Source organism: Hibiscus syriacus, unplaced genomic scaffold, assembly GCF_006381635.1.
Source record: "Hibiscus syriacus cultivar Baekdansim isolate YM2019G1 unplaced genomic scaffold, ASM638163v2 tig00111427_pilon, whole genome shotgun sequence".
Taxonomy (NCBI): Eukaryota; Viridiplantae; Streptophyta; class Magnoliopsida; order Malvales; family Malvaceae; genus Hibiscus; species Hibiscus syriacus.
This window is the reverse complement of record NW_024063088.1, coordinates 653,913-681,493: the sequence shown is the minus strand read 5'-3', so window position 1 is coordinate 681,493 and position 27,581 is coordinate 653,913. Positions and strand designations below refer to the sequence as shown.

The window sequence follows — 27,581 nt, the reverse complement described above, 5'->3', positions numbered from 1 at the left end:
ATGACACATGAGCAAGAAAATCATGGCCCATGCGAATTATTTTTAGAAGATGATTCTGAGAATTATGGCCCTGACAATCGCAGTCTGAATAAAGAACAAAACGAGTTTCCTGCTAACGACACCAAGACAAAGTATGAAACAAAGTTAGAAGCACAATCTAGTCTCCTTCATACTAGATCAGGTACGAAATTTGAACCCTTAGATTTTAATGAAGTAACCCCGCAGAATCATATTTACAACATGAACCTAAATTGGAACTTGGAACCTTGCCATCAAATTTGAAATATGCCTACCTCAGTAGTAATGAAACTTTACCAGTGATAATCAACAAAATCAACCATTTGTGTTTACTAATGATTGTTTGAATGCTTTTACATATTTAAAGAAAAAACTTTTAGCAGCATCAATCGTTGTGCCATCTGACTGGATCGAACCTCTCGTGCTCATCTGCGATGCTAGTGATTACGCAATCGGGGCAGTTCTAGGACAACGAAAAAGTAAAATCTTTCATGTTATCTACTATGCTAGTTGTACTCTTAATGATGCACAAGTAAACTATACCACCACTGAAAAAGAACTTTAAGCAGTAGTATTTGCATTTGATAAGTTTAGGTCATATCTCATAGGCGCTAAAGTAATTGTGCATACATATAATTCTGCCATTAAATATTTTATCCATAAAAAAGATGCAAGGCCTAGGCTAATCAGATGGATATTATTACTACAAGAGTTTGATATAGAGATCAATGATAGAAATGGTACAGAAAATCAAGTAGCAGATCATTTGTCTAGACTAGATAACAAAATTGTTTGTCATGATATAACAGAAATTCAAGAGGATTTCCCTGATGAGAAAATTTTATTTGTCACGGCTGTGCCGTGGTATGATGACATAGTTAACTTTCTTGTTAATGGTATTGTTCATCTTGATTTATCTAGCCAAGGCCGAAAAAAGTTTCGAGATAATGTGCGACATTACTACTGGGATGAACTGTTCCTATTCAAGCAATGTGGAGACCAAATAATCCGAAGAAGCGGAGAAAGTTCTTCAATTCGGATTCTATTGGCCAACCTTGTCCAAAGATGCACACAAATTCTAAAAGTCATGTGACAGATGCCAACGAACGGGAAACATATAAAAAAGACATGAGATGCCATGGCAAAACATTCTGGAGGTTGAAGCTTTCGACATATGGTGAATAGATTTCATGGGACCCTTTCCCACATCTTTTGGAGATATATACATCCTCTTGGTAGTAGATTATATATCCAAGTGGGTTGAAGCCATTGCAACACCTAAAAATGATTCCAAGACTGTGCTCAAGTTTTTGCACAAGAACATATTCACACATTTTGGAACACCACGAGCTATCATTAGTGATGAAGGCACACATTTTGATAATAAATTAATTGTCAAGGCATTAAAACGATATGGAGTACGACATCGGATAGCTATGGCATATCACCCTTAGACAATGGGCAAGCCGAAGTCTCTAATCGGAAATCAAAAAGATCATTGAGAAAGTGGTCAACCCAAGTCGAAAAGACTGGTCGCCGAAGCTAGATGAAGCACAATGGGCTTATCGCACATCATTCAAGACACCGCTAGGAATGTCCCCGTTCAAACTCGCCTATGGTAAAGAATTCCATTTGCCTATGGAACTTGAACATAATGCCTACTGGGCCAATAAGAAGTTAAACGTGGATACTCAGCTTGCTGGAGAAAGAAGACTCTTGGAACTAAAAGAAATTGATGAATTCAGAGTAAACACCTATGAAAATGCCCGCATATACAAAGAGAAAACAAAACGATGGCATGACAAAAAAATATTGCCTAGACAATTTTATTCTGGGCAACAAGTATTGCTCTATAATTCGCGACTCAAATTATTCCCAGACAAGCTAAAATCACGATGGTCGGGACCGTATCGTACATCAAGTTCATAACAATGGAGCAATAGAAATCAAGAACCGAGATGATGGATCTATTTTCAAGGTGAACAGAAAAGACTAAAGGAATTCAAGGGAGCACCAGTCATGCGCGACAAACCGGTATTAACAGCACATGATGCCTAAGAGTTTGCCTTACTTACTTGAACAAAAATTCGTTACCTAGGCAACAAAAATCTGAATTTCGTACATAAATAAATTAAGTTATTTTATGCACCCATTATCCTTTTTTATTTCAGTTTTCTTTATTTATTGTAGGCATGTAAAATTCACATGAAAGCATGGAGAGAAAGTTCACATATGAAAGGAAGAGAAACCCTAGGGCAAGGAAAATTTGGGCGACAGATTTAAAGAGGGAAAGTATCTTTCCCCCCGCTTTACGTCCAATCAAATATCAAGAAATCAATGCAAAATATTTTCCCCTCTTGTTTTGACCCAATTTCCCTAAATAAACCACCGATTAATTTTCCAAAAAAAAACACCCTCAACTCCATCTTCATCATCGTGCTTCACACTCTCTCTACTTCAAGAAAAAAATTTCTTCAACAAAATTTCCCCCATCTCCTCCACTTAACTCACTGTACCAAACAAGTATCATGGCTAGATCGAAGAAAAACCAGACCCAACACCATGCTTTGAGCGTTTCCAGACAGCCAAAATCGAGGCATGCTTCAAGAGCTTCCAAAAACGATAGGTGTATTTGGAAGACGATTTGTTTTTCCATCACATAACGAAAAACCATTTGGATTGGAGATCATGGTTGTGATTCAAAAGAACAACTGGGAGAAGGTTGCTCACTACCTCAAAGCCATAGCATATATGATAGTCAGAGAGTTCTACGCTCGTCTAGAAGACCGCTCCAACCACACTGTGTATATCAGAGGGAAACTCATTCGATTTTCCCCTTCAACACTCAACAGATATTTCAAGTTAGAGAAAGTGGAGGATTAACATAAGAGGTTTGTGGCTGAGGCAAACCAAGAGACTTACGATGGAGTACTCAAAGATCTTTGTTTCGGGTGGGCTAAGTTCTAGAGGAATGCACCAACAAGGAAAAGGGTCTATCGCCGAGCACTCAAGTCAGTTGTAAAATTGATGAACCATTTTCTCAAAGGAAAACTTATCCAAACCTCTCTTAATACAACCGTGCTAGTGAAAAGACTGGTGCTTTTAAACTAAAAAAAACACAGGAGAAAAATCAATGTTGGAGAACTCATTTTCGAACAAATCCATGAATGAGCCAAAAGGAACCGGGTAATCTCTTATTTCCTAACTTGATAACTGCTATGTGTAGGAAAAAGAAGGTCCCCGAGGAACCATTTGAGGATTTCATCAAACCCAAGGAGGGAATCACCAAAACAAAAGTACCATAATTGGTGAGTTTTGACGACAACGCCCCGCATGAAGGTTTGGAGAGAGGAGCAAAATATGTTGCTGCGACTAGGATGGCAACAGTGGTCACATACACGCGAGAAACATGTGAGAAGATCGAGTACCTAGATATTCACATGGAGCTCTTCTTTGGGTATCTCAAGGCACGGGACGCACAACTCAACGCCTTTTTCAAGTAGTTGCTCCCGATCACAAAGGATAATCTGCCGCCTTTCCCAATGTCATTCTGAAGTACACTGCTAGTCGCATCTTATTTTTTTCTTTTCTTTTAGCATTTGCATATAGATACATGTAGTTTAGTTTTTCACGCATTGAGGACAATGCACCCCTCAAGTTTGGGGGAGGTATTGTAACATACTTTGTTAAATAACAATATATGATATTTAGTTGAAAATTGTGGTTGTCGTGATATAAGCATGTTAAGTTTATTGTTTGGAATGGATTATGGATGCCCAATGATGAATGCATAATTGAATTACCTAGGCCAGAATTATTGTTAAAGACTATCTAAAGAAGAGAACCAACCCTAGGCATGAGTCCTTGAATATTTACAAACACGATTGTATGTTGTCTCTACTTAAAGTAATCAGTAAAATTTGTAGGAAAGAACTTTATGCTTGCCAAGACATCGAAAAATTTTAAGGTTAAGGTTGAACTCCCTAATATTTAAAACTTGAAGAATAAAAGGGACAATCCTTTATGCAAGGGCATAATCAGAAAACTCCATAAAAACTAAGAGTTACCGAGGCATATGAGTGAATGAAAGAAGTCACATGATGACTCTACCGGACTAGCTTGGGGGTGGAAAGTATGCTCTCTTTCACCTAGAGTGTGGGAAGGTATGTGTGATGAGCTGACTCCAAAAAAAGAGTTGATAAATAACTTGGAGTAGAAACTAAGTCTGACAAATAATTTGATGCCTTGACAAACCAGAAGAACTTCCTTTAAGTTTTATAATTACTTTAATGGATAGACTGATTATAATCACGCACACACAATAGCAAGGAATCTTGACTAGGGAAGGTACTTGACTGATATGACAGTCAAACATGTTGAGCCCAACTTTTTTACTGAGGGCTGAAATCTCAAACCATATGATTTTCACCACAAAGCCCCTGGTTTTGGGAGTCGTCATTCTTCCTTTGTTCTTAATTTCTTTATGTATTGGGGGTTGTATTAAAACAATGATACTTGGATGACTTTTTGATAACACCATGAACTATCTTACTTGGTGTTAATCTTTGCTTTGCCTAAACAATTATTTTAGGTTTTATGAATGATGAATTATGATTCTGCTCATGACTGTTTTGTTCATTGTTTGAATATTTTACCTTGACACTGTAAGAGCTTCAAAAGATTGCCTGGGGTCTTGGTGAAACATGTCTTGGAAATGTAAGAGCATCGAGAGATTGCCTTTTGTCTAGATATTGATTCTTAGATTTGAGAGAATTAAGATAGATCTACGTGAACAATGGAATGGATCCAGGATAGTGATGTTCTAACTTGTCTACCTTAGAGATAAGGAGCGGGTTTTAATTGACTGAAAGGGATAGACGCTAAAGTAGGATAGAAAATGACTATAGTTTACACTGCGAGGTATTACTGCAATAACAGTCTGAAAAACCAAGGGTTGTAGTTAACGCTGCGGAGTATTGCCATAACAACCATCTAAGAATACTTAGTAATCCTGTCGGGCAGTTTAAGCATGTCATGACAATTCATTCTGGACTTAGAAAAATTGTTTGTCAATACAAAAGATTAGCATAGGTGCTCTGTGATAAGTCTGAATATGTAAGGTTGTTTTTTAATATATTTGAATCAACGCTTGTCCTTATTTTATTTATTTTATTTCACTAGTTTGCATATTTGTTTTGTATCGACTAACCTTTTCTGCAATCATAATTTACAGTATTTTCTTATTATATTAATGATAGTTTTCTAGATAATAGGAATTAGCTTGTGACAACTAGTTATGGTGAAGCTTAAGAACTTTCGACCAATCCCACAGGAGACGATAACTCACTTACCTTATATTACTTGAATTGATTGTGTATACTTGCACAAAATTGCTTGCCTTAGCATATACATTTACAAGCGATCACCCTCTTTCTTGGTTTGGCATTTTGATCGGAGGCAGACAAAATATCACAACTAGCATAGTCAATTGTTGGACTCTTTAGAACACTTTTGTTTCAGTTCTCTGAAATCTTCAATTTGTTCAAGTTTCGTAGACTCCTCTAGCCAAGGTAGTGTAGAAATATCAATCTAAAAATGAGTTTTTCGAGTGCTTGTGTGAGTTCGACTATAATAGGTGTTCCTCAACTCCCTTAGTCCATATTGACCGAAACTCTTTATTTAGTACATTTTATTTAATTTGCCAATGTTTGGCTAGCTGAATTTAGCTTTATTGTACATATATTTTATAATTGCATTTATCAGGCTAGCTAAAGGATTCATGTCGTCACAAATTCTTCGACTTGACAACCACAATGGAGCATACACTGGATTGCCAAGTACTCGATCAATGTTATGGTTTGAATGTAATTTATTCATAAAGCTAGGGCTTTCGAGTTTCCTCTATAACCAATTGCTTTAGTGGAATAACTCAGCTTTATTATATACATATATTATAATAATAATATTTTGGGTATACGGAATCTATTTCTTAAGCTTGCTGAGGAAAACATGTTATAGTCTATGTGTTTGTTGAAAGTCAAGAAATCTCATCGTTAGAGTTCAATTTCCAAGAAAATAACTTAAACTAGATTCATCTACTTGGCCATTCAATCTAAGAAGATCATGATCATCATTGAACGTCACTAAAAAAAGTGAAAACCAAAAAGTTTTGCAATTTTATGTGCTAGTTGCCCCATTTTTTCCACTTCTAACACATACCTGAATGTCAAAATGATTGACTGTACATTGGAGGAAAGAGTTAGATTGGTTTCTTCGAGAGAAGGGTATGGATTCTGGTGCATATTTAGATTAGGATCAAGGGGTCCTTGTTTTACAGTGGTTCAATCTTATTATTTGTCAAAGATTTACAACCTCAATTATTGAAAAGCTTTTAATTAAAATAATATTCAAAGAATTTCAAGATTGAAATTTGCTCATTGTTTATTTCCTAAGAAGGAAGCATTTTATTAAAAATCTTCTAACGTCAAGTGACTTATAAATATTTAAACAAAAGAAGTATAAAAGAAAAACAAGTTCAAACAAGATGATATGCATGAGAATGCAATAAAACTTTTGATGGATGCCCCAGCCGACTCTCGATCAGAATGCCCCCGTCACACATTGAACGTCAATGCCCCTGAATTAATCAGATCTTTGACCTTACGCTTCAATGCCCCACAATTCTCAATGGTATGGCCTGAGCTCCCAATATGATAGATACATATGGCGTTAATATCATGGCCTTTAGGATATGAGGCCTCTCTTGGTTTGGATTGAACTGGAGTCAGAAGGTTCTTCTCAACTAGTGTTGGGAGTAATTCCTCATATGTCATTGGAATTGGATTGGTGCAACAGAATGCCTTATGAGGTTTAGTCCCCATATTAGTTAGATAAGATCCCGCTATGTTTATCTCAGCTCCTTCCTCACTGTCAGTATTGTTAGTGCTTATGATCTGGCCATTTTTTATAGCTCTTTCGATCATTTCTCCACACATGACAATGTTAGAGAAACTCTTAGTGGCAGCTCCTATCATGTAGTCGATATAGGGAGACTTCAACATATCAATGAATAGAGTGATGAACTCTCTTTCAATCATCGGCAGATGCACTTGAGATGCAACATCTTTTCATCGTTATACGTGCTATTGAAAGCTCTCATCATTCTTCATCTCCTTATTTTGAAGCGTTGTTCAATCGGGGGCTATATCAGTCATGTGTTTGTATTGGGCCAGAAAGGCACTAGCCAAACCCTTCCAAGATCGAATTTGGGCACGACTCAATTGGTTATACCACCTACAAGCGAGTCTAGTCAAACTATCTTGGAAGTAGTGGATCAACATTTGATCATTGTTGGTATACCCAGTCATCCTTTGAATAAACATCGTGAGATGAAAATTAGTACAACTGGTTTCATCATATTTTTCAAAGTCGAGCATCTTGAATTTGGGTGGAAGCACCAAGTTAGGAACTAAGACTAGTTTGGTTGCATCCATTTCATTGTGAGAGCTCTATTCTCTCATTCCCTGGAATATATATTTGCATCACTGTTTCAAATTCTCCGGGATCTCATTATTGGCTCTTCTCGTTGCTTCAGGAGTGAATATGTTATGATCAGTAGAATTACCTTGAGGATTTAACATGGTTGCTTACATTTTAGTGGCGGAGAAGACTACTTGGTGACTTGGAATCTAGTAGGGAGAAATGAATAGCTATTGATTAGCATGGGCCATTATACGTCGAAGGTTCCTAAGGTTGAGCAAATCTTCTCTTTGCCTCTTTCATGGTTGAGCCCATCAAATTTTGCTACCATTTGGTCAACTAGGTCTTTTTGGTGTTGCAAGATACGATCCATGGTGGCCTTCTGTGCCTGCTCTATTTTGACATCCCACTCTACTTGCATCTTTTACAAATTATCTTCCAACTCTTTCTTCAGTTGCTCAAATTTTTCTTCCATTCTCAGTATTGTGTGAATGCAATTGCACAATTAGAAGCACTTCCTCAAAGTCCCCTACAAGATATGATTAACACATGTAAAAAAATGCTTAAATGAATGTCATGCAAAATGCAATGATGAAAATGCAGATGCAAAAATATTGATCCTAACGATGAATATCGTACAACAATTTTCACCATAGATAAAAGCCTCCACATTACAAAATAGTCCACTTTATAGGCATGCCTTCATTTAGGTATTGAGTCTAAAGTGGATCACTGCTTCGTCTCAGATCTTCGCCCTTGAAAACGATGCCCCTCAATCATTTTGTAATATGACTTCGTTAATGCCCTCAACGGTGCTGAAGTCAGTGAATCGTTCCTTGATGACTAGCAATGAAATGGTCGTAGATGAGAATCTACTGCTAGATTACTCCTCGGATCAATGGATCATTGTATCAGTCTTGAATACTTCACGATCTTTGAGCAAGTCTCATTCTTGTATTCTGAGCTTCTTTTAACCCTCAATGCATGTATGTATATACGACTGTTTGATTGAAAACTTTCGACTCTTCTTATGAAAATTTCTCTCGAATATCCCCTTCCGAATCAACACTTTTGCATTATGCCATGACGATGCAATGTAATGCAAAGAAGGATGAAAATGACACAAACAAAAGAAACGAAATAAGTTAGTGTACACAAGCAAAAGAAAAGAAATTAGTTAGTACAAGTAAGACAAGTGATACAGATAAAAATGTTATTCAAAGATGAATATAACACCTACCCCATCATGATATGTACCCGAACATGCTTTAATTGAATAACATTCCTACCCGGACATGCTATCAACCCAAAATGATTTTTTTCAAGAAAATAATCCTAACTGCATGGTATCTAGTTCGTATGTTTTTATTTGAAAAGAACAAATATATTCTACGAATCTTAAAGGAAAAAGGTAAGGATTTAGAAAAGCTACTCCTTTGTGTACACTTTTTCGAGTACCTACTGACGGAAAGAGGTTCGATATAACTATACCTAGGGTGACCATTCTACGGTTCACTATATGCATGGTTTTGGCTCTAACATGAAAAAGGGACTCGAATTATCCTTGATGTCGGTGCCCCTTGGGCTGCTAGACCCTCGATCCTCACCCATTACATGTTTCAAACGGAATAAGTTCAATTTGAGGGGATTCAAAGCCTTATACCCATATGAGGAATAAATCCCTACGAAGGTATAAGGTATGTATCCCATGGGTTATTTGCTAAAACTCACACGAAGAATAAATTCTTATAAGAGTAAAGCAATCACCCCGACTAATTTGGATTGAAGCTCGTGTCTAGAGCTTATGTTATGCAAATGTTCGTGATTTGTGTGAGGAGGAGAGTACCTACTTTTGACTAAAAATGGAAAAGAGAAAAAAACTTCGACAAAAACTTGGACAAAGATGAAAGAAAAATTGAAACGTTAGTACGATAATTAAAAATAAAGCAATTAAAAACTTCAATAAATGGATCATAAGTTAACTAAAGACTCGAACTCATAATTTTAACCAAAAGAACAATGTGTCAGTGACCTACAGTCTGACTCTATAAAAAAAGTCCCCAACAGAGTTGCCAAGCTGTCATAACCATTTTTGATAAAATAATTAAATATTATTTTAAAAAAACAATTATCACTTTTATTTTGAAAAATTGGTGATTTGGAATTTATTTGGATGAAATTGGATAGGAGTCGCCATGGACCTTTGGGTTAGGTAGGTCGAATACCTAAAAATGTCTTTTAAAAACAATTTTAAGAAAAATTGTTTTTAAGACAAAAAATCTGGTCTGTGATTACGAAGATTTGATGTAACGGGTCCTGGAGTTGGTTACGTGTCGGGAAGGATTAGTACCCCACAACGCCCAAAATTGGTATTGTGTTGCTTACACATTGTCGAAAATGGTGGAAATCATAAATCGAATATAAAGTTAAATTATGATCAATTTATTGAAGTGTGATTAATTTGCTTTGAAATTAATTAATTTAGAGAAAATTCTTTAACTTGAAAAGAAATCTTGAGATTCGCAATCCTCCGTCGGGAAAGCTATTTCGACTATTTCTTATCTATAAAGAATATTCCCTCTTTGATAAAAACATGAATCAAATATAAATTAAAAATCAACATTTGTGTAAAATGATAAATTAATAAAAAAACACATTGAATCACTCACATAAACATATTCAAATAATAAAATAAACTAGATTTATTTCAAGTCTCATTTCGTTCGAACGTCGTATCAGATTGTAACACTTAAATCAAGTGATACTTTCCACACCCGTTCTACAAATACGCGTTCTTGAAATATTCGAATAAAATAAATTTATGGTGCAAAGGTGACTAATAATATTCATTCAATTTATATACACATACATATACATGAAACTATAAATTGTAAAAACTGATAATAAGCAAGGTACAAATTTGAACATAAAAAATATATCTACAAATGTGATGAGTTAAAAAAATAAAAGTATTCATGCTTAATAAAAGGATTAAAAATAAACATAAAAAATACGAGTCCATAACAAAAACATACAAGATTTCATATATGGCAGCTCAAGTACTAAAATAAAATGAAATAAAAATACAAACCCCATTATGTAATAATTACAATAATTAAAACTTAATATGATCAAAACAATAAGGATTAAACTTGAAATAAAATAATGATGAAAAAATAACATCAAGTCAAAATCAGTGATTAAAATGTGTTCATACAAACATGATAGGCTAAAGTGCAAATATTATCTAATAGGGGTACTAAATAAAAAATAACACCAAAGTAGCATGTAGGACTAAAACAAAACCAAAAACAAAAATAAAACCTTATACCAACAATAGCAATTGAATCAAAGCATAATGATAATGAAAAGTGACCAAATGAAAAGAAATTATATTACCTAAATATAAGGAATAAAAATGAAATAATAAAAAGAAACAACGAAAGAAAATAAAACTTTCATTAATGACAAAAGTGTAAGTATTACAAATGAAGAGGACCTAGTAAGTAATAAACCCAAAATATAGCATACAATAATTTAAAAAAATAAAAAAAAAATGATGAGGATTAAGTGGATAATAAACCTTAAACATTAAGCACTATGATAATGACTAAAATGAACTCAATCACAAATCAGGGCTCAAACCAAAGTATTTACCCTAAACATATTAATGAACAAATAGTGATCAAAATGAAATATGAATAAATATTGTATCAAAAATGAAGCATATAGAAACATAATATGATGACCAAAATGAATAATACACAAAATTAACAACCAAAATCCAAATATTTAAACATATAAAATACTAATATAAATAGGATTAAAATGAAATATGGAACAGATACAGAGCCATAAATGAAAAGATAAAATTTCATTAAGATGATCATATTACAACCATTGCAAAACTATAAGGACTTAAACTGTGATTTGCCCCAAAAAATAAAAAACACAGGTGATATATCAAAAAGGCAAGGACTAAACAAGTTATTTTCCCTTTTCTCAAAACACGCTAATATCCCTATCCCCATATGCGACGTCATTTTACGTTATGTATATGGTAAAAACTCAAGCCTAAACCGGCCAAGCTCTCATTTATTTCATTTTTCACTCAGCTAAAGAGAGAGAGAGAAGAAAATCTCTAACCTCTCCCTCCCCTTTCCTTCGCTTCATCAATGTAAGGGAAATCAGAAAAGGCCATGGCCGCCGTGAAGCGATGGCGATGGCATGGGAAACTGACCCTATAATAACCCTCAACCTCCCGCTCTCTTTCTCCCTCTGAAAACTAAACTTTAGACTACCCAAGACCGATCCCCACCAAACCTTATTGAAAGCCTATATCTAAGAAACACAGTGAGGATTTTACCTTTGGTGGTAAACTCTCTTAACTCCGATGGTACTACCGACGACCGGAGCTCGATAAAAGGTGAGTAGGCTTCAACCCGAATCTCTCATCTGTAAAACACATCTCTCGTATACTCTTTCGTATACGAGATACAGCTGTCACATCACTTTTAAAAATGTTTGTCATTTTAAAACTTGTAAAAATTTGTTTCAATTCTATCTACTACAAAATATAATATTTTCTAAAAGCAACATACTAAAACTATTACTTAATTACATTCCAAAATATTTTCATAGTTTAAATTACATGCCAACTAATTTTAAAAGGAATAAGATTGTCCTAACATTACTGACGGTCAACCTTAATTGATGAACGATGCTACTACTGCTGCACTCCCTACGCCTCTAATCTTTATCTTTACCTACGCGTAAAATAAACACACGATAAACATTTACTTAGTGAGACATAATACTGCTATGGTATTACAATAATACTTCAGTATCTTATGAATATTGAATGAAGAATTTAATTGCAACATTCCTAGGGACTAGTTAATCCCTTCTCAGTCAAAACATATTTCTTTCATATCATCATGGAATTTATTCTTAGTATGCCCATTATACCTATCCTTCTGTATATTTTTCCCTTTCATTCTTTATTTTCCCAATGTACATTTAAGGTGAAAGTACTATACAAGTATTTCACCAAGGTGCCAATTGATCATGTATCTTTTATAATCATTACGTCAGCACCTTAAATACTGTTATTACATCGCTTTGTATTTTCATTTGGGCATCCCTTGATGCCCATTTTTTCCTGTTTACGCTTTTTCTTTATTACCTCTTTCCTATCACTTATATGCCATTCATATATTATTCTTCTACCACAAAGTATTTAGCTTTTCATTTAACTTGAATATTCGGCACTATTTTATCAAATGCACAGCTAATCCACCGTTCTTTTATTCAACAGTGTTTAACCTTTCGTCTTTTACTCAACGGTATCTAACCGTTCATCTAACTGGCATAATTGGTATATTTCTACCAATTGCACAGTTAGGCCATTATTCTTTTATTCAACGGTACTTAATCGTTCATCTAACTGCCATAAATGACACATTTTTGTGATATGCACAGTTAGGCCTCAAAGGCACTTAGCCTTTCATCTAACTGCATAAATGACACCTTTCTATCATATGTACAGTTAGGCTTCAAAGGCACTTAGCCTTTCATCTAACTGTCATAGATGAAACCTTTCTGTCATATGCACATTTAGGACTCAAAGGAACTTAGCCTTTCATCTAACTAGCATAAATGACATCTTTCTGTCATATGCACAGTTAGGCCTCAAAGGAACTTAGCCTTTGATCTAACTGGCATAAATGACACCTTTCTGTCATATGTACAGTTAGGCCTCAAACGCACTTAGCCTTTCATCTAACTGGCATAAATGACACATTTCTGTCATATGCACAGTTAGGCCTCAAATCTTTTAACTTTAGAAGAATTTATAATTTAATAATTGTTTATAAAAAATCACTGAACTCTCTCAACTCATTATAATCTCTATAGTTTACATTGGTAGTGCAAATATGTCATTTCTTAACCTTACTATAATTTACGTGAGTTACATAACCAATACCAATACGTAAATTCACTTACTTAGAATGAACTTCTTATATTCGTATATATATATATATATATATATATATATATATATTCCCATAAAACATTTCTTACACTTAATATGAATTTCTTATCATTTTAGCACATGAAGTGCCCTATATGAAAATTCATACAGTTAGTATAAATTTCTCATCATTTCAGTACACCAAGTTCCCTATACGGAAATTCATACACTTAGTATGAATTTCTCAACATTTTAGCACTCGAAGTGCCCTATACTGAAATTCATACCCTTAGTATGAATTTTTTATCATTTTAAAACACTTAGTGTCATTTGGTAATCACCATTCATACATCAATAAATCATACAACTAGGCCTACCATAACATATATGTACATAATTAAATATACTCACCTGTTACTCCTTGCTAATAAAGTGTAGAGGCTTCTGACTGATCAGCAACTTACTCTTTATCCCTTTTCTTGATAGATTCAAGAGCTTGGTTCTGATCTACTCAATTATCCATTATGTACACATAACATTCTAATGTTAGTATACTCCTTACTTGTACTTTAAGAATATTTAAAATATCATTATTTCTATTTCTATAACAATTTCAACATAATAGACCGTTCCCAAGCTTAATAGTATCGATACTACTACCATAGTACCGATACTTCTATAATATGGTACCGATACCCCTTCCAGTATCAATACCAATTTTAACTTCGATGTTTCTTGGTATCGATACTCTTACTATGGTATCGATACTACCCTACTATGCTACTGATACCCCCTTACGGTATCGATACAAATTTTATATTCGATGTTACCGGGTATTGATACCCTTACCATGGTATCGATACTACTTCATAGGTATCGATACTGATTGAATCAGTATCGATACTACACATCTAATTCATCCAATTTTAGCCTATAGTATCAGTACTGTTCTATCAGTACCGATACCCTTGCCCAGATTTTCTAGTTTTTAACTTGATAATTACATAAATGGGGTCAAAGTTTACTTGTATGTACCCCATTAAACACTATTAACCTATTCTTTTACAATCCAAACTAATATTCCTTCATTCTAATACTTCAAAATCTAGTACCCCTCATGATCATTGGATTCAAAGAATCACACCAAATTTTCTAACTTGTTTTTAAACTCAACCAATGCTTTTAATCTCTTATTTACTACTTTGACAAGTCAAAACTGCTAATAATCATCAATAAACACTAATATACAAACATATCATTTAAAAACCCATTTTCTAAAATCCCCATTATTTCCTTCATTTCATAGTTTTAACCTCATTTAATCCTTCCTTAAGCTTCTATATCACTTAAGGTTACAAGGACTACCCATAATCGAAAGGAAAAATCAAATAATTAAAGTTTACCTTTAGAGCTATAGAGGATAGGAATCCCACGGGAAGAATGAAGAAGAAGCAAAAATAGTTTCTTTAGCTTACTTTCCCCTTTTTATTTAAATCCCTATAATTTAAATAGATTTTAAATTCATTTCACTTAAAAGGAACCAAATGCCCTTTTATTATTCTATCTCTTTCACATTGGTCTTAGTTAAGTCATTTCTTATATTTTACCCTTTTATTCAATTTAGTCCTCCAAATTTTTAATTCTTTTTAAATTAGTCACTGACCTATTATTTGGGGCTCCTTAATAAAATTTGTCCTTGAATTTTAAAACTTTATGTGTTTACCACAATACTACAAATATCTGTCGAACCTGACCTCCCAAAAGTCATTAATTCTTCACTTTCTACTTATAACATTCCTATTCATATATTTTTACATCTTTCTTTTGTAATATAAACAATGATCACCTCATACACATTTAGAGGTTTTGAACTTCTTTTCTATCTCATGATCACTCTCTTCAATTTCCACATGTATTTAAGGCTCGTGTGATTAGTACCACTATAGTACAACTCACTATACCGATAATGGCATCAAATATTTTAAGGCAACTCGACTACTGTCGTCTCTAAATCACACATAGATAATTCCTCTTGATTCGGTGATACTGAATCATAGAAACATTTTCAATACTCTAATAACCAACTACCTTGAATTCCGTCTTTCGATCTAGAAGTAACCCAATATTTTGATCCAATTATCCCAATTTGATGAAATTATCTGACAATCCTATTTTTCTTATTTGAGTATCAATCACTAACCAACATCATTCTCTTCATAATTATTATAAATATCACTTTAAGAAATGATCTTAACACATCAATTTGTAATTCCATAAGATTCACCCAGAACATAGTCCCTGAAATCTTTATTAATTGTCTACTACCTTTTAACTCATACTTTTACCATGACCCATTAATGTTTACAGCTACCCTTTTACTCAAGATTGGTTCTACATGAATCTGTCTAGCTTTAGCCAACCTTGTACTACCGTACGAGTGCATAGATCAAGGGTAAACTATTTCCAATACAGGTTTATCAAAAGATGAAAAGTACATGTTACAATTTTTGGATCTTCCCGATCCTCATTGGTCATAATATTATATATTCTGGCAACCCCCCAACTCTCTTGTCGCTGCAATTATTCATCTCTTCCCCTTGATCTTCCACTTCCTCTATTTCTATTATAGGTTGCCATAGATCTTTCAGATTGCATAAAATTATCCCCAAATTTTCTTGGACAATTTTGGGCAAAGTGACCGGTCTCACCACATTGAAAGTAAGCTCCACTAAGAAGTCTGCATAGCCCAGGTGCGCTCTTCCACATGTCTGACATACTATTCTTTCTCCAACTGCTCTACCAGAGCTAGTAGCAACTAACCGAGATTGTTTTGTTTTCTATGAATTTGCAGCAGAATTCTCTTTGTCTAAATCTCTCGAACTGGAGCCTTTGCCTCTCTTAACATAATGGGGAGTTGAAGGTGTTCCAATTCTTTTCCCCATCTATAAACTATGTTATGCTGCTAATGTCTCCTCTTGTGCTCTTCGATAGCTTTAGCTCGGTTAATAACTTCTTGCAAGTTAGGTAAACTCAAAGCCTATATAATTTCTTTTAATTTTGGCCTCAACCCCTCAATAAACCAATCGCGTCGGGCCTTATCATTTGGAACTACCTCCGTAGCAAAATGGCTTAACTTATTATACTCATTCTCGTACTCGTGTACTACTCGATCACCTTGTTTCAAATTTAAGAACTTTAACAGCATTACCCGTTTGAATTGTTCAACCACATACTTGTTCTTAAATTCTTCCAAGAAGAATTACCAAGTGACTTGCTCCGATGGTGCATACATCGTAGTGTTGGATCACCATACTCGAGCTGATCCTCTAAGTAAAGATACAACTCCTCCCAATTTTTCCTGATCTGAGCATTGTAGGCTTTCAAGCATTAACAATACATCATTTAACCACATATCGGCCTCTATAGGACCCTCACTTTCATCTCCTCTAAACTCTGGAGCTCCCAAACTCTTCAGCTCCTTTGGGATCAACATTTTAGGTACTGGAAGAGCAGGAGGAGGTTGAAAACGAATCAACATAGCGTTAAGAGCTTGCATAAAAGCTCCATACTCTGGTATCGGTATCCCTTGATGTGCATGAGCACTAGTATTTTCAAATGGAACCAGTTGCTCATTATTATCTTCATAACTTACACTATTAGTCCTTTCTCTCATTTCATGTTCCCCCGCTCTACGCGAGTTTGAGGATTTTGACATCTATTAGAAAATACATAGTAACAACATTACTGCTAGTAAGGAGTGTCATCAATTACACTCTAATGACACCTTCTCAGTAACTTTGACAATCTTAATGGCATGTAATCCTTTTTCTCAGTTTAAATTCATATGTCACTTCGCTTATAACACTTCTCGTGTGTTCATAAAACATGTATGTCATTGCCATCTCTTGTTTACATATGTTTCCCATAGATCACATATATCATGTAACACATATATCATGTAACACATATATCTTTTCACATGCCTTATATTATATACTCATGTAATCATATCACTTATGTTCACATATTCATATAGTCATCTACTATTTCATATGTTCATATTTGTCATATAACACATAAATTCTCATTGCATAATTTACATCCACCCCTCTTAACTTATTTTACTTTTCACTTATTCTTATAATTCTATTATACCAATTCCTATACTTTATTACACCATCATATACTCCTTTTTATATGGCTTATACATCAATACTATATAGTTTATAATTTATTCTCTTGTTATCACATATACCATGTAATATATATAATCACATATTCTCATATCACTTATTCTTGTATTCATAAATTCACATATATCAGGTAACATCAATAATCTTCTATCACATATTTATATAATCCCTTGTGTTCATATCATATAACTTATACCATATTCTTATATACTCACATAATTTAATTATATTATTTCCCCTGATTTATTTCACTAACATGTATTCACACATATCAACACATATACTCATGCATAAATAACAGTCATGCCAATCATATACTTGTATTATAACACCCCCAACTCGTACTTGACCCGGATACGAGTCTGATGTGTCACATTGACTTTTCAAAACTTGTCTCTTATAAAAATCATGAAAATATAAACTTTCATTAAATAAAATTCGTTATTTTACATAAATTAAACCATTTGGTTTTACAAAACTTATCAGAGCATACACAATACAAATCTTTTATCTTACACGCCAACTATATTTCATATAACAAAATACATATAATTCTAAAACTCTTCTGATATGATCTTTAGGAAGGAGAAGCTGACCTGACTTGCTAATCTTCGATCCCTTTTCCTCTTCTCGGAACCTACGTGTGAAACACTCACACGCTAAGTCGATGACTTAGTGAGGCATGAAACATATAATAGAACTCTAACTCGTAATCATGCATGAACAATTTCTACTAACATATTATATACAAACATAACACCTATATATATATATATATATATATATATATATATATATATATATATATATATATATATCAATTCCATACTAATTCCTAATATGCACATTTCAAGTATTCATTCTAAATTATCTAACACATTATTCATCAATATATAAATACATTTATATTCATTACAATTACCCATATGCACACATATCATCATTTAAGTTCATCCCTTTATCATCTTATTATCATACTTTCACATACGTACACATCATATTACCAAACAAACATATAGCATCACATAGAATTTATCTCATATTATATTTTTCTATTGGCCCATGTACACATGTGAGAACTAAAGATATGTGAGTACATAAAGGTTGTGCACTATACTGTCACCACAGCTAGTATGGGGTCCCACTAGGGGCATATGAATTTGTCCCGAATGACCACTATGAAATGTCCCGAAGGACCACTATGTCCCAAGGACCACGTAGAACCCTCGACTCTTGGCATCCAACTATACCTCTATCCCTCATGATATATAACATGGGCATTATTATTTATTATTTCATATATTCACATATACATATCACTGTTCATATGATTTCATATTCATATGTCACACTTATCTTATAATACTTCCCATGTGTTCATATAACATGTATATCATTTTCATCTCTTGTTCACATAGGTTTCCCATATATCATATATACACATCGATCATTTTCATATTCACATATCACATGACTGATTTCTTATTCTCATATTTTCTCATATACATATCAACACCTATTTTCTCATTTTATAACTTATATTACATATGCATATAATTTCATGACTTATTATCAAGTAGCTCAGGTAGCATTCTTGTAATGTTTCCTAGATCATTATCATATACTATAAATCATATAAATGCAGATCACATAACATGTAATACAAGCAAGGCATATTCACATAGTACACAATCCTAATCATGCTTTGAATTATACTATCATATATTCAAAATATTGAAACAGACTTATCACAAGTCTAGTTTCCATGTAGAAATACATATATTCTAAGAGTATGCACTCACCTGGCCTCACTAGTCAATACCAATCCCTTATTTTTCCTCGATGACTATTACTTGACACCTTGTCCGGACATTGCTCTCGATTGATATCTACACAAGCATACATATAATATACATATCATCATTCCACTTGGCATACTCTAATTTTCATTTCTTAAACCAAAAGAAAGATCTATTTTCATTTTCCCTTTGAAGCGTATCGGTATACACTATAGGGCATCGATACATTCTTTAACGTGTGTATTGATACACTACCTATGTATCGATACAAAAATTACATTCGATGTTTTTTGTTGCAAGGGGTGTATCGATACATTTCTAATCTATCGACACACTTTGAATATTTTCTGTATTTTACTCTTGATGTATCGGTACATATTGAATGTGTATCGATACACCTTACCCAGAAATCATATTTTGAGCTCGAAAATTCCCTCAATTCCTTTCAAATACTTTATGTATCAACCCTTTACATATTCATAACTCATATACGCATGCTTAAACCTATTAATACTCATTTACCATCTCTTAAACCTCAACATCCTATCATCCACATGGATTTCAAGAATCATACAAAATTTCCCACTTGTTCTAAATTTACTTCTATTACTTCATATCTCTTACTTTAACCATTGATAAGTCAAATTTAGCCTCCAATCTAACTTATCAACTCTTCTTCAAAATTTCAATTAAAAACTTCTTAATTTTAATCTCTCCTAACTCTTTCTTTCTTTGTTTTAAAGCTAACTTATTTATTACTATCCCAAGAACAAAATCCAACTTTAAAACGAAAGAAAATCTTAATTAGGTACCAACTTACCTTATGCAAGAACCCACGGTGGAGAGGAAGAAGAAACCGAAGAAGACTCTAGAGAAATTATCTCCTTTCCCACGTGTTTATTACCCTTTATAAAGGGAAATAAAAATCTTCCCTATATAATTACCATAATACCATTATTACTTTCTAACTTTTTTATTAAATCCAACATCAAAATTTTTCCATTTAAGTCCCTGAACTATCAATCTTTTCTGAAATTGGTCACTAAAATTTCAAAAATTCCATTTTGGTCATTGACCCAACTTTTGGGATGTTATAAATCTCCCCTCCTTTAAAGAAAATTCGTCTTCGAATTTTCACTGCACATATCGATAGAAACATTATCTACATATACCTTCAAATTTTCCCCTACTACTTTCACTACTTTAATCTTTCGAAGTTGCACTTAATAACTTGTCCCTAATTCCCAAAAACTCCATCTCTAATTACCTTATAATAATAAATAAACTTTTCTTTCATCATCATTTAAATGTCTCTAAACTTCCTTAATATATATATAATTCATTGTTCATTTTTCTAACTACGCCTACTTGACCAAACAACATAACTTTAAATCTTCATCATAGATGATTAAAACATACATTTTGCATCATCAAACAATCTCTCGTATCACCCGAATTACCTTTCTTATTTCTAATCAAACTTATAATATATACCTTAACATAACCTTTATCATATATGGTCCTTTAAACTTCATCCTTTTATTTTCTTAATCCATTATTCCTTTATTCATTCAAAATTAAAATCTCCTTATACAAAAATTATATCTTTTCTTTCATGTTCACATACTCTTTTCCTATCACTTATGCTCATCTCTGATCACTGATCTTTATCACCTCTTCATAACTTTGATAATCAACTTCACTTATATAGAACCTCATTCTTTATCATCTCTTGTACTTGTATTTTTCTTCCTCAAAACTCCTTTTAAAACATATAAATACTTATCTCCTCACCTACATCATATCTACATGATCAGAATACACAACCACATCCAGATCCATATCATACTTGATTAACTTAGCTTTATATATTTTCAACTCCTACCACTCTATCACCTTGATTACAGCTAATCAATAGCAACTGCTTAATCTATGGAGCAAGCCCTAATCAACCAATCATATACATCCTTTCTAATCATAATTATCTCAACAATAGTTTACTTAACTTATCAAATCCACTTTTATTCTCATACACCATGTAGTTTCCGTTGTTCTAACTTAACATTCTGATTTTCTTTGTCTTATAAACTGATCACTGATGTATTCATTCTTAAACTCTTCTTTTCAATCCTTAACTTTACTCAAACATAAAAATCCTCACTTCCTTCACTATACCACATTACTATGATCCAAATATACAACTGTATCCAGATCCACTTTATATTTGGTTATCATAACCTATCATATCTTAAAATCTCATAATTTCCAGTACATTTCATCATATACTCTTGTTAGCCAATGCTAACTCTTTCCATCTAAAATACAAACCTTTATCATATCCACGCTTTTTCTTATACCCAGTACTATCCCTTTGTTTCAAACTCATAAGCTCTGACTTTATATATCTTATACGCTTGTCAATGATACACTTATTCTTGAACTCTTCTAACAATTCTCACTGCATCATTTGATCTTTTAACGCTCTTATGGTGACACTTGTTCACCATATTCTATCTTATCCACAAAATAACAAAACTACTCCATATCATTTTTCTGATTCAAAACAGTGAAAACTTTCTATCACTATTCTGGTATGATTTCAACTTTTAGAAATCAACCTTTAATCTTACGAGGCACTTGATGAGGTGTCCGCTCTTCATCCTGCCTGACCAGGGCAGGTGAATTGCTATCAAAATCAGGTTTACCTCTCACTTCATTTCGAAATCATCATAATCATACTTCTATTATAACTTAACAATCTAATTCTATTAGCAAGACAACATACTCCTTTCACTATCAGATCAGAAATTTTCACTCTATGTTGGCATGAACACATTATTAAAACTCATTTACCTTCGGTTTAAGCCTAGAATCGGCTAAACCTTAGCTCTAATACCATTAAATGTAATGCCCCCAACCCTTACCCGACCCGGATACGAGTCTGAGGTGTCGCATTGACTTTTCAAAACTTGTCCCTTATAAAATTCATGGAAATCTAAACTTTCATTAAATAAAAGTCGTTATTTTACATAAATTAAACCGTTTGGTTTTACAAACTTTAGCGGAGCGTACACAATACAAATCTTTTATCTTACATGCCAACTATATTTCATATAACCAAATACATATAATTCTAAAACTCTTCTGATTTGATCTTTAGGAATGAGAAGCTCACCTGACTTGCTAATCTTCGACCCCTTTTCCTCTTCTCGGAACCTACATGTGAAACACTCACACGCTAAGTCGATGACTTAGTGTGGCATGAAACATATAATAGAACTCTAACTCGTAATCATGCATGAACAATTTCTACTAACATATTATATACATGCATAACACCTAAATATATATATATATATATATATATATCATTTCCATACTAATTCATAATATGCACATTTCATATATTCATTCTAAATTATCTAACACATTATTCATCAATACATAAATACATATATATTCATTTCATACCAACTTATATATTCTTTTATGAAACAATTACCCATATGCACACATATCATCATTTACGTTCATCCCTTTATCATCTTATTATCATAGTTTCACATTCATACACATCATATTACCAAACAAAAATATAGCATCAAATAGCATTTTTCTCATATTATATTTTTCTATTGGCTCATGTACACATGTGAGAACTAAATATATGTGAGTACATAGAGGTTGTATACTATGCTATCACCACAACTCGTATGGGGTCCCACTAGGGGCATATGAATTTATCCTGAATGACCACTGTGAAATATCCTGAATGACCACTATGTCCCGAAGGACCACGTAGAACCCTCGACTCTTGGCATGCCAACTATACCTCTAGCCCTCATGACATATAACATGGGCATTATTATTTATCATTTCATATATTCACATATACATATCATTGTTCATATGATTTCATATTCATATGTCATTTATCTTATAACACTTCCCATGTGTTCATATAACATGTATATCATTTTCATCTCTTGTTCACATAGGTTTCACGTATATCATATATATCACATATACACATCGATCATTTTCATATTCACATATCACATGACTAATTTCTTATTCTCATATTTTCTCATATACATATCAACACCTATTTTCTCATCTTATAACTTATATTACATATGCATGTAATTTCATGACTTATTATCAAGTAGTTCAGGTAACATTCTTGTAATGTTTCCTGGATTATTATCATATACTACATATATTCTAAGAGTATGCACTCACCTGGCCTCACTAGTCAATACCAATTCCTTATTTTTTTTTCCTCGATGACTATTACTTGACACCTTGTCCGGACATTGCTCTCGATTGATATCTACACAATCATACATATAATATACATATCAACATTCCACTTAGCATACTCTAATTTTCATTTCTTAAACCAAAAGAAATATATATTTTCATTTTCCCTTTGAAGTGTATTGGTACACACTATAGGGTATCGACACATTCTTTAATGTGTGTATCTATACACTACCTATGTATCAATACACAAATTACATTCAATGTTTTTCGTTACAAGGGGTGTATCGATACACTTCCTATGTATTGGTACACTTTGAATATTTTTCTGCATTTTATTCTTGATGTATCGGTACATATTGAATGTGTGCTGATACACCTTACCCAGAAATCATATTTTGAACCCAAATATTTCCTCAATTCCTTACAAATACTTCATGTATCAACCCTTTACATATTCATAACTCATATACACATGCTTAAACCTATTAATACTCATTTACCACCTCTTAAACCTCAAAATCCTATCATCCATATGGATTTCAAGAATCATACAAATTTTCCCACTTGTTCTAAATTTACTCTATCACTTCATATCTCTTACTTTAACCTTTGACAAGTCAAATTTAGCCTCCAATTTAACTTATCAACTCTTCTTCAAAATTTCAGTTAAAAACTTCTTAATTTTAATCTCTCCTAACTCTTTCTTTCTTTGTTTTAAAGCTAACTTAAGCTTTACTTAAGCTTTCTTACTATCCCAAGAACAAAATCCAACTTTAAAACAAAAGAAAATCTTAACTAGGTACCAACTTACCTTATGCAAGAACCCACGGTGGAGAGAAAGAAGAAACTGAAGAAGACTCTAGAGAAATTATCTCCTTTCCCACGTGCTTATTACCCTTATAAAGGGAAATAAAAATCTTCCCTACATAATGACCATAATACCCTTATTACTTTACAACTTTGTTATTAAATCCAACATCAAAACTTTTCCATTTAAGTCCCTGAACTTTCAATCTTTTCTGAGATTGGTCACTAAATTTTCAAAATTTTATTTTGGTTATTGACCCGAATTTTGGGATATTACATGTATTCATGACTTCATGCACTATGATCATAGAAAATAAACTTATTGTAAGTCTTATTTCCATTCATCATCATATAATAACTAATATGCACTCACATGTGCCTCACTTGCTATCAATTACTCCTATGGCTTACTTTCTCTTCTTGATCAATTTTAACCTTTCAGTCATTCCGGAACTTTCTTACGCTTGATGTCTACATAATCATACATTTATACATATTAGTATTCTAAATATCATACTTTAATCCTTCATTTATTAAACTAAAAGAAAGACGAAATTCATTTTCTATTTAAAGTAGGTATCGGTACCCCCATAGGGTATCGATACATCCCTTAACTGAGGTATCGGTACACTGTCTAGGTATCGATACCCAAATTACATTCGATAATTTTTCATTTCAAGGGGGTATCGATACCATCCTTAAGGTATCGATACCCTTTGAATATCTTCCTGAAATTTACTCTTGAGGTATCAGTACTTGATGAATGAGTATCGATACCTCTAGCCCAGAAATCACTTGTTAAGCCCGAAAACTACTTCATTTCATCTCAAATACCTCATATATCATCCCCTATCATATTCTTAACTTACATACACATACTTAAACTTACTTATACTCATTTATCACATCTTTAACCTCAAAATCTCATCCTCCATATGGAATTCAAGAATTATACCAAAATTTCTACTTATTCTAAATTCAATTCTATCACTTCATATCTCTTAATTCAACCATTGACAAGTCAAATTTAGCCTCCAATTTATCATATCAACTCTTCTTCAAGATTTCATTTAAAAACTCTTTAACTTTAATCTCTCCTAACTCTTTCATTCTTTGTTTTAAAGCTAACTTAAGCTTTCCTTAAGCTTAAGTATCACCTAAGGATAATAAAATAACCTTAAATTCAACCAATAAACAACTAACAAGGAAACTCAACTTTGCTTTGGCTCTCACGATGAAGAGAAAGAAGAAGAAGAATGGAGAGTTTTTTGGAGACTTTTTCCTTCATTTCCCACGTGTTATATAGCCTACAAAAGAAAGATAAAAATATTTTTTTCAAATAACCATTTTACCCTTCTTTCTTTCAATCTTTACTAAAACATCCTTCACAAAATATTTCCAATTAAGTCCCTTAACTTTTAATTTATTTCAAAATTAAACAAAAAGTTTTTAGAATTTGCATTTTAGCCACTAGCCTTGTTTTGGGATGTTATATATATCATCACTTGAAGGTTGTTATATAGAAGTATGGATAAAATGCTACAAGTGTTGGTGATGAAGGTGGTTTTGCTCCTAACATTCAGGAAAATAGACAAGGACTTGAGCTCTTGAAGCCAGCTATAGAAAAAGCAGGGTACACTCGAAAGGTTGTTATTGGAATGGATGTTGCTGCTTCAGAGGTTTAGGATAACAAGGATAAAACTTATGACTTGAACTTCAAGAATGAGAACAATGATGGATCACCAAGAATTTTAGGCAACAGTTTGAAGAAGAATGTTTACAAGTCATTTGTGACTGATTATCCAATTGTCTCCATTGAGATCTATGCAGAATTGACTAGTGAAATTGATGAACAAGTGCAGAATTTTGGTGATGATCGAATCCTAAGCGTGTGGAGAAAGCAATTAAGGAGAAGATATGCAATACTCTTCTATTGAAGCTGAATCAAATTGGTTCCCTAACTGAAAGTATCGAAGCTGTAAAAATATCTAAATCTGCTGGTTGGGGTGTCATGTTAGGCCACTAAGGATGCTTTGACCTTTCTATTGGGTTAGCATCATGCCAAATCAAGACTCGGGCTCATTACAGATCGGAACGTCTTGCCAAGAACAACCAGCTTCAGAGGATCGAAGAAGAACTTGGACCTACTGCAGTTTATGTAGGAGCAAAGTTCAGAGCTCTGGTAGAACCTTATTAGGTTCATTGATGGTTTCTTATGTTGCAATCATCGAGTGGTTGAAGTAGGAAAAGAGGCGATGACACAATTGAACACATGTTGTTTCAAAGCTATCTGGATTTTAGAGAGCATTTCTCTTCACAAATTGGTGTTCATGATCTCAAAAGATTCATCCCTAACTTTGGATCCCTTTTAGCCTCATCGATTGGGTATGTGTAAGCATGATATCATCTCTCTTTAGCATTAATGCTTTGGCGCTTTCCTTTTTCTTTTCTGTTAACTTTTCAACAAGTTGTTTTTCATGCTTTTGTTTTTCTCCTCAGCACTAATATTCTACCCAAGTTTATCTGTGAAAATCAATCCAGTAGTAGAAGAAAATATTATCTTGTAAGGGTTTCAGATTATTTTAAAAAAAGAAACGGCCATGGAATTCTAAAATGTTAAAGGACTCCATCTTTCCATAAAAAACAAATTAAGTGATGCAGATGTTACTAAGATCAAAATAGGATAGTTAGTGTCAAAATGGATTTTATGTTAGATTCAATAAACAATCATAGACGGATCCAAAAACAAACTAAAAGCACACAAGTTGAAAATTAACCATGTGTAATCTTCAACTATATTCCTGGTTAATATTATATGCGAAAGTGATGAAATAAAAGACAATCTAATTTTTAACTATAGCTTTTAATTTATATAAAAATTGTATCTTCGAGCAACTTATAATAGATCACAAATATTTTTTTCTTATTTCTAAAAACTTCACTTATATTGGCAGCCTGAACTTGGTCAATTGGGTTGGTTCCTAGTGCTCCCAGTTATGGAGAGAGATTAGCTTGGTTTGGGCAAAAATTGAATTGGCCTTGTTT

The 27,581-nt window shown here is 33.2% G+C and overlaps 1 pseudogene; it reads left to right on the top strand.

Annotated features, from left to right (window-relative positions):
* On the top strand, positions 1 to 26,752 carry LOC120163101 (annotated as a pseudogene).
* The last annotated feature ends 829 nt before the right edge of the window (positions 26,753 to 27,581 follow it).